Raw genomic sequence first — 12114 nt, 5'->3', positions numbered from 1 at the left:
ATTTTGGATTAGATGGTCAGGTATATTTTTTCAAAAAATTTAATATGTTGTAAGTATCTTATGTTGTAGCAGTTTGGAATACCTTGGGCATCTTAACAAATGCATAATAGAAACCCTTGAAGTCAATTTAAGATCTATCTACATATATCAAAATATTAAGAATGAGCAGTTAAATCATTTTTATTGTTTATCTCACCAATTTTATTGACCTTTTTTCTATTTCTTTTTTTCCTCTCACAGTGATCACCCAATTGCATTAGAGATGATGTGGATGCACTTGTCAATTCTAAATAGATTGTGATAAGCATGATATTTAAGTATGACCCATTGAATTGTTTTGAATATTTTGTTGGTTGATATTTGGAGTTCCACTCTTATCATATTTTGTTGGCTAATTCCGTAGAATATTGCTCCAAAAAATTTGATAAATGTGATTTTAACACCTTTCTTTTTTTAATCTATACCTGCTATGTTGATTATGCATATCAAGTAATAATATTTTTAGAAACAATTGGTGGATAGGTGCACAATCGGAACAATTGGAAGCGATTAAGAAACAATCGGACGAGATGCAGAAGAAACAATCGGAGATGCAAAAAGATATCTTGAAAGGGTTGGAGAAACAATTGGAGATGCAGAAAGATATCAAAGATTTGAAAGACGGAGTGCGCCGGAATCGGGATAGAAACCGCCGCAATTGGTGGATAGGTGCACTGGGAAATGGAGCATGTCGCACGATTGAAGTTGGATTTTTGATTGTGGTTGCGAAAGGGACAGTTGAGTTGATGAATGTGATAAAGAAATGTGTCAAAGATTGGCAATCAAAGGGTTATTCTCCCATCGTGTCATCGAAGGTAGACGGGAAAATTGGGATTTTCAAGTAGGTAAATTATGAGCGATAATACTATCTCTTTTTGTCTTATAGGTTGAAGAAGTGTGCGAGTCAGCGAATATTGGTGATAGCGGTGCTGAACTAAGTTTCCTGATCTAGGAACTTTTGTAGTGTTTTTTTTTTTTTGTAAACTGATGATAGATACTTGGCTTTCTCACAGTGGAGATATGATTTGCATATCCGATATGAGAATGAGATATTTTGCGAAAAAAAAGTAATAATTTTTTTAAAACAAAAAACGTCAAGCTGTACTGGTAGCTCGACTGAATTTTTTTAAAATAAAAAATTGTGAACCTGCTGTGTTAAATTAGCATGATAGCTCAACTTTTTTAATTAAAAAAAGAGCTGTTAGCATGATAGCATTCCAAATATTTTCTAAAGTCTAATATGTTTTAGTTCTGAAATGCATCAAAAGTTGAAAAAATTATTTGGCATACAAATTAATGGACCAATTAGTACTATTAAAATTTTTTAGAGTTCAAATTGTGTAACATTATATATTATAAGTTATATGTTTAAAATCAAGTAAAAATTAAAAAATAGATCTCGAATTATTAAATTACATAACATTATATTATATTGAGTTATGTAATTGAAATAATTCATCTAATCACTTATTCATTTGTATTCTTATATATATAACATTATTTTACTTTAAAACAATAATGTTCAATAAAAAAATTAAAAATAACGCTAATTGCTAGATAATCAAAGAGTATCATTCAAATGATGAAATTTAAAAATATGGACAAGAAATAACAGTGTCAACGATTAGCGCATCTTTTGCGCTTGCCCTTATCACGAGCCATTGTGGATGGTGTTAAAATCTATTACATTGCCGACCCTAACATTTACAAAGATACTAAACCCTATCCAAACAGTAATCGGGGATGCATCATTTTTGAAAGCGTCATCGACACTACATCATTCTCGCTGACAGATTTTGCAGTCGCATTGCTATAATTGTCATTTCCAGAATGATAGGTGCTAAAAATCTCCTCACTGACCCTGTTCTGAACTAGATGGAGGCTAGTTCGTGGTAGGCACGACATAGACTGTCCAAGATTGTAATAATTAGGAAGTTCTAAAGCAAAAGATATACTCCATCCGTTTCATTGAAAGTGTCATACTTTTCATTTTGGAATGTCCCAAAGCAATTGTCGTGTTAGAAAAGTCAAAACACATTTTAGTCTCTCTTTCCAATATAGCTCTTCTTTCTAATCATATGCATGTTGCCATTCAAATTTAAATTTTAAATTTGTGGGGATAAAATTGAAAAGAGAAGCACAAGCATCACAACCAAACACTATTTTTAAAAAGTTTGATTCCCCGAGCATGACTAAATAAATGGGACGGAGGGAGTACCTTCGATGCCACTATAGAAACTAAATATCGAGTGCAGTTTAGTATCTGAAGAAGAGGTCGATACAGTTAGGGTTAGCTATTCGGCCGAGTCGTAACCAGAATGGAGAGGATAGGTACGATATCAATCCCCGAATTGTCGATTATTCCATATCGGATTCGAGTCGCTTTGATTTGGCCAATATTGGTCGAGTCAAAACTATGTAGTAGGATGTCAGCCAAAATCTCAAAGTTGACCTGGAGCCAAATCGGCCAAATCATGAACAGAAAACAAAATCCTTAATAATTGAACACCTAATAATTCACTTCTTCTTTTTTAACTGTTACCAAAAAATTGAACCCCTAGTAATTGAAACCAAACAAAACATGAACGGAAAACAAAAGATCACACAAAAAGAGCTGCACCAACTCAATTATTGCCATACAACTACAAAGTCTTGCACCAACAAAAGGCCATCATTCCCCTCATGCTTTCTTCTTTCTTTTCAGCCACAAAGATAGGGGAAAGGGAAAGATAAAGTGTAGAAAGTAGAGCACAGAATCATTATTTGGAGAAACGTACCGTCAATTTTTACATCGATTTGCAGAGAGGGAGCATCTTCATGTTTACAGAGAGGGAACATCGATTTGCAGATAGAAAAGGAGAAAAAAGAGCGAAAAGAAAGAACGAAAGGTGCAACTAAATCGATGAAATGATGGAAGAAGTGATGAAGTGATTTCCAGCATAGAGATGAAGTGATAGAAGAAGCTGAAGGGCAGGGTCAGACAGGGAAAAAATACGAAGGAGAACAGGTAGTTGAGGCCTGTATGGAGTTAAACAAAGGGGAAGGGATCAGCCATCACTGGTCCCCAAAGGACCAATGAGAGCTATGGTGTGGAATTGCCAAGGAGCAGGGAGCCCCTTGATAATTCCCCACATGAAGGAGGTGAACAACCTTCTCTCCCTGAATCTAGTTTTTTTAAGTGAAACTAAGAATAGGACTAAATACATGGAGAAGATTAAAAGAATCCGGCACTTTGATAACTGTTTTGTGGTTGATGCCATGAATAGAGCTGGAGGGATGACTTTACTATGGAATGTGGAGATCAAAGTCAAAGACATAAGAAACTCAACATTCACCATTGAAGTGCTGATTGAGGATGATGAAGTGAAACAGGAATGGCGGCTGATAGGAATATATGCTAGCTGTCAAAGCCAGATGAGGAAAAGACAGTGGAAAGGTATTAGTTGAAGGAAAGAGTTGTGGGGGGAAAATTCGATCATTATGGGGGATTTTAATGACTCGTGTTCTAATGAGGAGAAGTGGGGGGGCAGACATAGAGAGGAGTGGAGCTTCTATGAATTTAGAAACTTCATACAGGAGAATGGAATGATCGATATTGGCTTTGAAGGAACCCATGGATTTGGGATAATCAGTGACAAAATGGAGAAATCAAGCAAAGATTGGATAGAGGATTATGTAGTGGAGGGTAGAATAACCTGTTTGAACATCCTAAGTGCACTCATCTAAACAGTCTAACTTCTGACCACAGTATGTTAGTACTAGACACTAGGCCTGGGGACAACAGGAAGAAGAATAAATTCTTCTTTGATAAAAGATGGATACAGGGGAAGTTATTAAGAAAGCCTGGGAGGAGGAAATTAGGGGATCTAAAAAGTTTAGAGTTGTTAGGAAGATCAAGAGCTGTAGAGTAGCAAAGATTTGAAGGATGTTAGTTACCTTGCTGAGAAAAGATATAGATACAACAAGATCTCAAGGATTCCAAATGCAAAACACTATTGTCTACTATGTTAAGCAGTGCAATCCATTCAAGGAAAAAAATAAAAAATAAATACACAAGTCTAATTGCAAGCTTAGATGATCAAATAGGAGGACTGGCACTGGCATGCCTCACATTATATCATATAGCTGCAGGTGGTGGAGTTATACATGGTTCAAGTGGTCAGCACCAAATTTACTGGTCCTCTTCTAGATAGTATACTCACTGAAGGATGACATCCGATAGTCAGTGTAGAGCATCTTAGTGGATGGAACTGAACTTGATGTTCAAGTTCCCTTGCTAAGATTATATATATACAGCAAGGGATTATATATATACAGCAAGAAAAAATATATATACAGCAAGATCTCAAAGATTCCAATGCAACATTATTTTCTACTTTGTTTAGATGTACAAACCATTCAAGGGAAAAAACAAATACACAAGTGTAATTGCAAACTTAGATGATCAAATAGGACTGGAACTAGACATATCATACCCTGAATGGACTACTAAAAGTAATAATGCCAAATAAGTAATACACTCTTGTAAAACGCCACTTCATAATGAAAATTTCATCAATAGCAGAATTTTGAACAACATTTCATTAAGTGACTCGAGCAAATAACAACAGAGCACTCGTAGAAATATCCTACATTAGTCTACATTATAAAACGACCTGCTGGTTCCTCTTTCAAACAATCAACACATCAAATCCTCTAATTCCGAATAAAAATATTTTTTTTAAAAAAATTCATGCTGAAAAATTCATGTTTACCTTGAACAGATCAAGCCTTCTTAGTCTAGCTTAGACTGCCTCCACCGGTGAATAATCGACATTACAGTGGGACGGAAAAATTACAAAATTCACCAAAGCTACAACCTTTCACGCTTGAGAGATATTAAACTTCATATTTGACAGACAGCAGCTTCATATGAATGCGAGGGTTTCTGATTCGGATTGTGATTTTGGATTGTGATTCGGATTGTGATTTTGCTGATTCGGATTGTGATTTTGGCAACATTCGTTTTGGCAGCTTGTTCAAATGGACCTTTAAATATGTATAATACATTAATTCATATAAATGGAGGATAGAATGGGGCTGTGCAATAGTGCATTGAATTACCTAAGTTTAATAGAAAGAATTGTGTATCAGGAGGAGAATCAAGGAGCATAAATGCATAAAATATCATCCAAACATTCATTTAGGTACATAAAGATGTATGCGTCAATGTTCAAATAAGATGCTCAATGAAGTGAAGAAAATGTTATTTAAAACATCATTGTCAGATCTGTGGCCTAATCCGTGATCCTCCGCCTCGTTGATCACCACATGGATCCCATTCTAGTTGATATCCAGCGTAACCTCTGGTTTTAACTTCGATACCAAATTTCATCAAATCAATTTAGAGTGTTTTTTATATTTTTCTATCTCTTCTTTGATATGTTTTAGTTATTTGATTGTTAGTTTTGTTAGTTGGCATGTCATTTTCAATAAATCTGTAATCTTTATCAGTTTTGGGTCACTTGTTTAGTCAATAGTTAGAATAAGTGATGTAATTCATGTCAAATTCAAATATGGCATAAATAAATTAAATAGATCTCAATCCAATTTAGATTTGAGTTAGTTTAGATTTTCTAACTTATAAATAGGCCTTATTATCAGTTATAGTGACAGCAGATTTTGACAATTGAGGTTGAGAGTTTTTTCTTGGATCCTTGTGAACTATTCTTGAATTCATCTTGAGTGTGTTTTAACATATTCAATTTGACTTATCAATCAAGGACCATGCTTGATTATAACATACACTACCAACAACCAAAAGTTTACAAATTTGTTCAGTTGTGAATTGAGATTATATCAATAGATTTGCAATTACAGGGATTAGAGGGGTCTAAAGGTTTTTACGACCCAAACTTGTACATAAAATGATCACGTATCTAGATATCGAGTTTCATTAGTTTCAGCGAAGTTTGTATCGCTGTCTTGGTCTCAGATATGTCCAAACTATTAAGAGGTACTTGTTCTTAATCTTTACAAAATCATGTCATGAATTTGATTGATTTTAGCCTAATTTGACTTCTGTGATGTTGTCCAGACATCATCTCTCTACTTTCTCTCACTACCTATTTTGTTGGTTGGATCAAATGGTTATTTTGGATTAGATGGTCAGGTATATTTTTTCAAAAAATTTAATATGTTGTAAGTATCTTATGTTGTAGCAGTTTGGAATACCTTGGGCATCTTAACAAATGCATAATAGAAACCCTTGAAGTCAATTTAAGATCTATCTACATATATCAAAATATTAAGAATGAGCAGTTAAATCATTTTTATTGTTTATCTCACCAATTTTATTGACCTTTTTTCTATTTCTTTTTTTCCTCTCACAGTGATCACCCAATTGCATTAGAGATGATGTGGATGCACTTGTCAATTCTAAATAGATTGTGATAAGCATGATATTTAAGTATGACCCATTGAATTGTTTTGAATATTTTGTTGGTTGATATTTGGAGTTCCACTCTTATCATATTTTGTTGGCTAATTCCGTAGAATATTGCTCCAAAAAATTTGATAAATGTGATTTTAACACCTTTCTTTTTTTAATCTATACCTGCTATGTTGATTATGCATATCAAGTAATAATATTTTTAGAAACAATTGGTGGATAGGTGCACAATCGGAACAATTGGAAGCGATTAAGAAACAATCGGACGAGATGCAGAAGAAACAATCGGAGATGCAAAAAGATATATTGAAAGGGTTGGAGAAACAATTGGAGATGCAGAAAGATATCAAAGATTTGAAAGACGGAGTGCGCCGGAATCGGGATAGAAACCGCCGCAATTGGTGGATAGGTGCACTGGGAAATGGAGCATGTCGCACGATTGAAGTTGGATTTTTGATTGTGGTTGCGAAAGGGACAGTTGAGTTGATGAATGTGATAAAGAAATGTGTCAAAGATTGGCAATCAAAGGGTTATTCTCCCATCGTGTCATCGAAGGTAGACGGGAAAATTGGAATTTTCAAGTAGGTAAATTATGAGCGATAATACTATCTCTTTTTGTCTTATAGGTTGAAGAAGTGTGCGAGTCAGCGAATATTGGTGATAGCGGTGCTGAACTAAGTTTCCTGATCTAGGAACTTTTGTAGTGTTTTTTTTTTTTTGTAAACTGATGATAGATACTTGGCTTTCTCACAGTGGAGATATGATTTGCATATCCGATATGAGAATGAGATATTTTGCGAAAAAAAAGTAATAATTTTTTTAAAACAAAAAACGTCAAGCTGTACTGGTAGCTCGACTGAATTTTTTTAAAATAAAAAATTGTGAACCTGCTGTGTTAAATTAGCATGACAGCTCAACTTTTTTAATTAAAAAAAGAGCTGTTAGCATGATAGCATTCCAAATATTTTCTAAAGTCTAATATGTTTTAGTTCTGAAATGCATCAAAAGTTGAAAAAAATTATTTGGCATACAAATTAATGGACCAATTAGTACTATTAAAATTTTTTAGAGTTCAAATTGTGTAACATTAAATATTATAAGTTATATGTTTAAAATCAAGTAAAAATTAAAAAATAGATCTCGAATTATTAAATTACATAACATTATATTATATTGAGTTATGTAATTGAAATAATTCATCTAATCACTTATTCATTTGTATTCTTATATATATAACATTATTTTACTTTAAAACAATAATGTTCAATAAAAAAATTAAAAATAACGCTAATTGCTAGATAATCAAAGAGTGTCATTCAAATGATGAAATTTAAAAATATGGACAAGAAATAACAGTGTCAACGATTAGCGCATCTTTTGCGCTTGCCCTTATCACGAGCCATTGTGGATGGTGTTAAAATCTATTACATTGCCGACCCTAACATTTACAAAGATACTAAACGCTATCGAAGCAGTAATCGAGGATGCATCATTTTTTAATGCGTCATCGACACTACATTATTCTCGCTGACAGATTTTGCAGTCGCATTGCTATCATTGTCATTTCCAGAATGATAGGTGCTAAAAATCTCCTCGCTGACCCTGTTTCGAACTCGATGGAGGCTAGTTCGTGGTAGGCACGACATAGGCTGTCCAAGATTTTAATAATTAGGAAGTTCTAAAGCAAAAGATATATTCCATCCGTTTCATTGAAAGTGTCATACTTTTCATTTTGGAATGTCCCAAAGCAATTGTCGTGTTAGAAAAGTCAAAACACATTTTAGTCTCTCTTTCCAATATAGCTCTTCTTTCTAATCATATGCATGTTGCCATTCAAATTTAAATTTTAAATTTGTGGGGATAAAATTGAAAAGAGAAGCACAAGCATCACAACCAAACACTATTTTTAAAAAGTTTGATTCCCCGAGCATGACTAAATAAATGGGACGGAGGGAGTACCTTCGATGCCACTATAGAAACTAAATATCGAGTGCAGTTTAGTATCTGAAGAAGAGGTCGATACAGTTAGGGTTAGCTATTCGGCCGAGTCGTAACCAGAATGGAGAGGATAGGTACGATATCAATCCCCGAATTGTCGATTATTCCATATCGGATGCGAGTCATTTTGATTTGGCCAATATTGGTCGAGTCAAAACTATGTAGTAGGATGTCAGCCAAAATCTCAGAGTTGACCTGGAGTCAAATCGGCCAAATCATGAACAGAAATCAAAACTCCTAATAACTGAACACCTAATAATTCATTTCTTCTTTTTTAACTGTTACCAAAAATTGAACCCCTAGTAATTGAAACCAAACAAAACATGAACGGAAAACAAAAGATCACACAAAAAGAGCTGCACCAACTCAATTATTGCCATACAACTACAAAGTTTTGCACCAACAAAAGGCCATCCTTCCCCTCATGCTTTCTTCTTTCTTTTCAGTCACAAAGATAGGGGAAAGGGGAAGATAAGGTGTAGAAAGTAAAGCACAGGATCATTATTTGGAGAAACGTACCGTCAATTTTTTCATCGATTTGCAGAGAGGGAGCATCTTCATGTTTACAGAGAGGAAACATCGATTTGCAAATAGGAAAGGAGAAAAAAGAGCGAAAAGGAAAGGGAAAAGAAAGAACGAAAGGTACAGCTAAATCTGGAGTGAGAGGAACAACGCTAAAATTGGACAAGTTGGGCTTTTGTACTGGAGAGGACGGAAAAAAATAGAAGGAAAAATTAAAATATCTTAAAGTCCAAATTTGGCCCAAGTAATTAAGAGATTGGACTCCTAATTTTAAGTTCAAGTATCAGGCCAGTCGTTTTTCGATCCATAGAGATCCCGCATTCTCTCTCTTCTTTAGTCTCCTCGCTAGGGTTTTTTTTAGGGTTTGCATGGCTTCCTCGGAGGCCCCCCACCCGGGTGTTGGGGGCCAGCCTCTACTTGCGAAGATCCCGCAGTCCTTTTCGGATATGTTCACGAGTCCTACTGCGCCAGCCTTCTCGGTTCAAGCGACGGCCTCCACACACCGTGGAGAGCCTGCTTTGATCTTTTCACAGGAGGTGATACACAAGCTGTCCGACCCCTTTCGATATGCGCTGGTTGGGAAGTTTGCTCGGGGTCAACCTTCGCTGGAGCTGGTTCGTAAATTTTTCGTCACGCTTGATCTCAAGCAGCCTATCTCTGTTGGGCTGCTCGATCCCCGTCACATTCTCATCAGGGTTGCAGATGAGAGGGATTATCATCGTTTATGGCTTCGTGGGGTCTGGTATGTTCAGGGGCGGCCAATGAAGCTGTTCAAGTGGACGCCTCCGTTTCATGTGGACCGGGAGCCGTCTGTGGTTCCGGTGTGGGTGTCTTTGCCCAAACTTCCCATTCATCTTTTCAATCGAGAGTGCTTGTTTCAGATTGTTGCTATGTTGGGCGTGCCGCTCTACGTTGATGCTGCTACCGCAGCCTTGTCCCGTCCCAGCGTGGCTAGGGTTTGCGTAGAGGTTGATCTCCTGAAGCCGTTAGTGTCCCGGGTTTGGATTGGGAATGGCGGACAGGAGGGGTTCTGGCAGAATCTTGATATTGAGCATCTACCGGCCTACTGTTCTGGGTGCTTTCGACAGGGGCATGGCAAGGATGACTGCGTGATGCTTCATCCGGAGTTGAAGGCCCAGGCTCGGCCCACTGGGGAGGCGCAGCCTCAGGGACGACGCAAGGGACGGCCGCCGGCTGCGGCTGTGGCGGGTGAGAAGGTTGCGGCGACGGGGGAATTGGTTGCGCCTGCGCTTGTGGGCGAGAAGCACAGAGTGTCGGGGGTGGTTCTCGGGCCTGATGCGGAGCCTGGGCCTGGGTCGAGTGCCCAGGCTGCTGAGCCAGTGGCGGCAGCATCCCCGACTGCGGGGGATGGGCAGGGAGTCTCGACCCTTCTGGGGATGCAGGCCACTCACAAGGGGACTCCGTTAGACCTGGATGATGTAGTTGTGGAGGAGGCTTCGGATGACGAACACCAGGATGGGGTGGAGGAGGCAGCGGTCCCTTTGTCGCTGCTTGCTACCGCAGGGCAGCAGGAGCCTGGTGCAGTGGTGGAGCAGCTGGTGGAAGACGCTATTGCCTCGGCTGCGGAGGCGATCTTTGATGACCTTGCTGACAAGGTGGCTGCGGAGGCGGTTGATGACGAGACCGCTTTGTCGGTGCGCATGCAGCAGGAGCAGGTTGCAATATTAGAATTGAATCTTTCTCCACGCAAAGCTGCTCCTCCCTTGGCGGCCATGGAGGCGCTTAAACGCCGGCGTGGCGACTTGAAACAGAGACAGCCTGGGGTGGTCGCGGCCCCGCCAGGTTTTCCCCCTCACTCTTCTTCTTTTCCTTTACGTGATGTTTAAGTCATTGTTTTGGAATGTTCGGGGTTTAGATAACTCCATCACTATAGCTCGTTTACGTAAGTTGCGTCTATTGCATAAATTTTCCTTGTTAGGGGTCTGTGAACCCAGAGGTTGGGCTTTGATGGTTGTTGTCCTACCAATGATGGCCGCCTTGTTGTTTTACACTCTAGTGAATTTTCTTGCTCTATTGTGGGTCAATCTTCTCAGTATTTGGCCCTCCGCGTGACGCACTCTCAGATGAGTACTGAGGTGGTTGGGGTCTTTGTGCATGCGGCCTGCTCAGTCAGTGACCGCCGCGAGCTTTGGGCGGACTTACGTGCTTTGCAGGTGTTGGGTCTTCCTCTTCTCTTTCATGGTGACTTTAATGTAATCTTGTATGCGGAGGAGAAGAGAGGAGGTCGGCCTTTTCGCAGGGCTGAGTCGGAGGACTTCCATGCTTTCATTCAGGATTTGGACTTAACAGATGTGGGATTCTCTGGGAACCAGTTTACGTGGTGTAATAATCGTCAGGGTAGGGCGCGGGTCTGGAAGCGGTTGGATCGAGTCCTGGTTGATCGCGGCTGGTTGGGTAGTGGTGTGGTGCCTTCGGTTCATCATTTGGCGCGCACTGCTTCTGATTATTCTCCGTTGCTGGTTTCTTACTTGATTTCAAGCTCGTCATCTCCGAGAAGCTTCCGGTTCCAAGATGTTTGGCTTCGGCATGCTAATTTTAAGGGCGTTGTTCAGGAGGCCTGGCTCTCTGGTAGCACTGGCCGACCGATGCGACGCTTCTTGCATAAGTTGAAGGCGGTTAAGGCGGCTTTGACTGTTTGGAACAAAAATGTTTTCGGTAACGTGTTCGATGCCGTAAAACAGGCCGAGGAGGAGGTTGCTCAGTTGGAGGCTGAGGCTGCGGCCCGACCATCCCCGGAGGTGGACTTGCGGCTGGTGCAGGCTTCGTCGGTCTTGAAGGAAGCTTTGTTGCGTCAGGCCATCTTCTGGCGGCAGAAATCGAGGTTACGTTGGCTGAAGGAGGGAGATGCCAATTCTAAGTTTTTTCACTCTTATGTGCGTCAACGCAGGGTGAAGGTTCGTATTCATCGGCTTCAGACTTCCTCTGGTGCGTGGACTGATGATGTAGGTTCTATTCATGCGATGGCGGAGACTTTCTTCTCTGACTTGTTTACCCAGGGGCCACTGGATCAGGTGACGGGGGATGAATTGTCTCGAATCCCGACAATTTTGTCGGAGGATGATATTCTGGATTTGGAACGGCTTCCTACTGCTGAGGAGGTTCGA

Source organism: Coffea eugenioides, chromosome 1 (assembly GCF_003713205.1).
Source record: "Coffea eugenioides isolate CCC68of chromosome 1, Ceug_1.0, whole genome shotgun sequence".
NCBI lineage: Eukaryota > Viridiplantae > Streptophyta > Magnoliopsida > Gentianales > Rubiaceae > Coffea > Coffea eugenioides.
Note: the sequence above shows the minus strand (reverse complement) of the source record.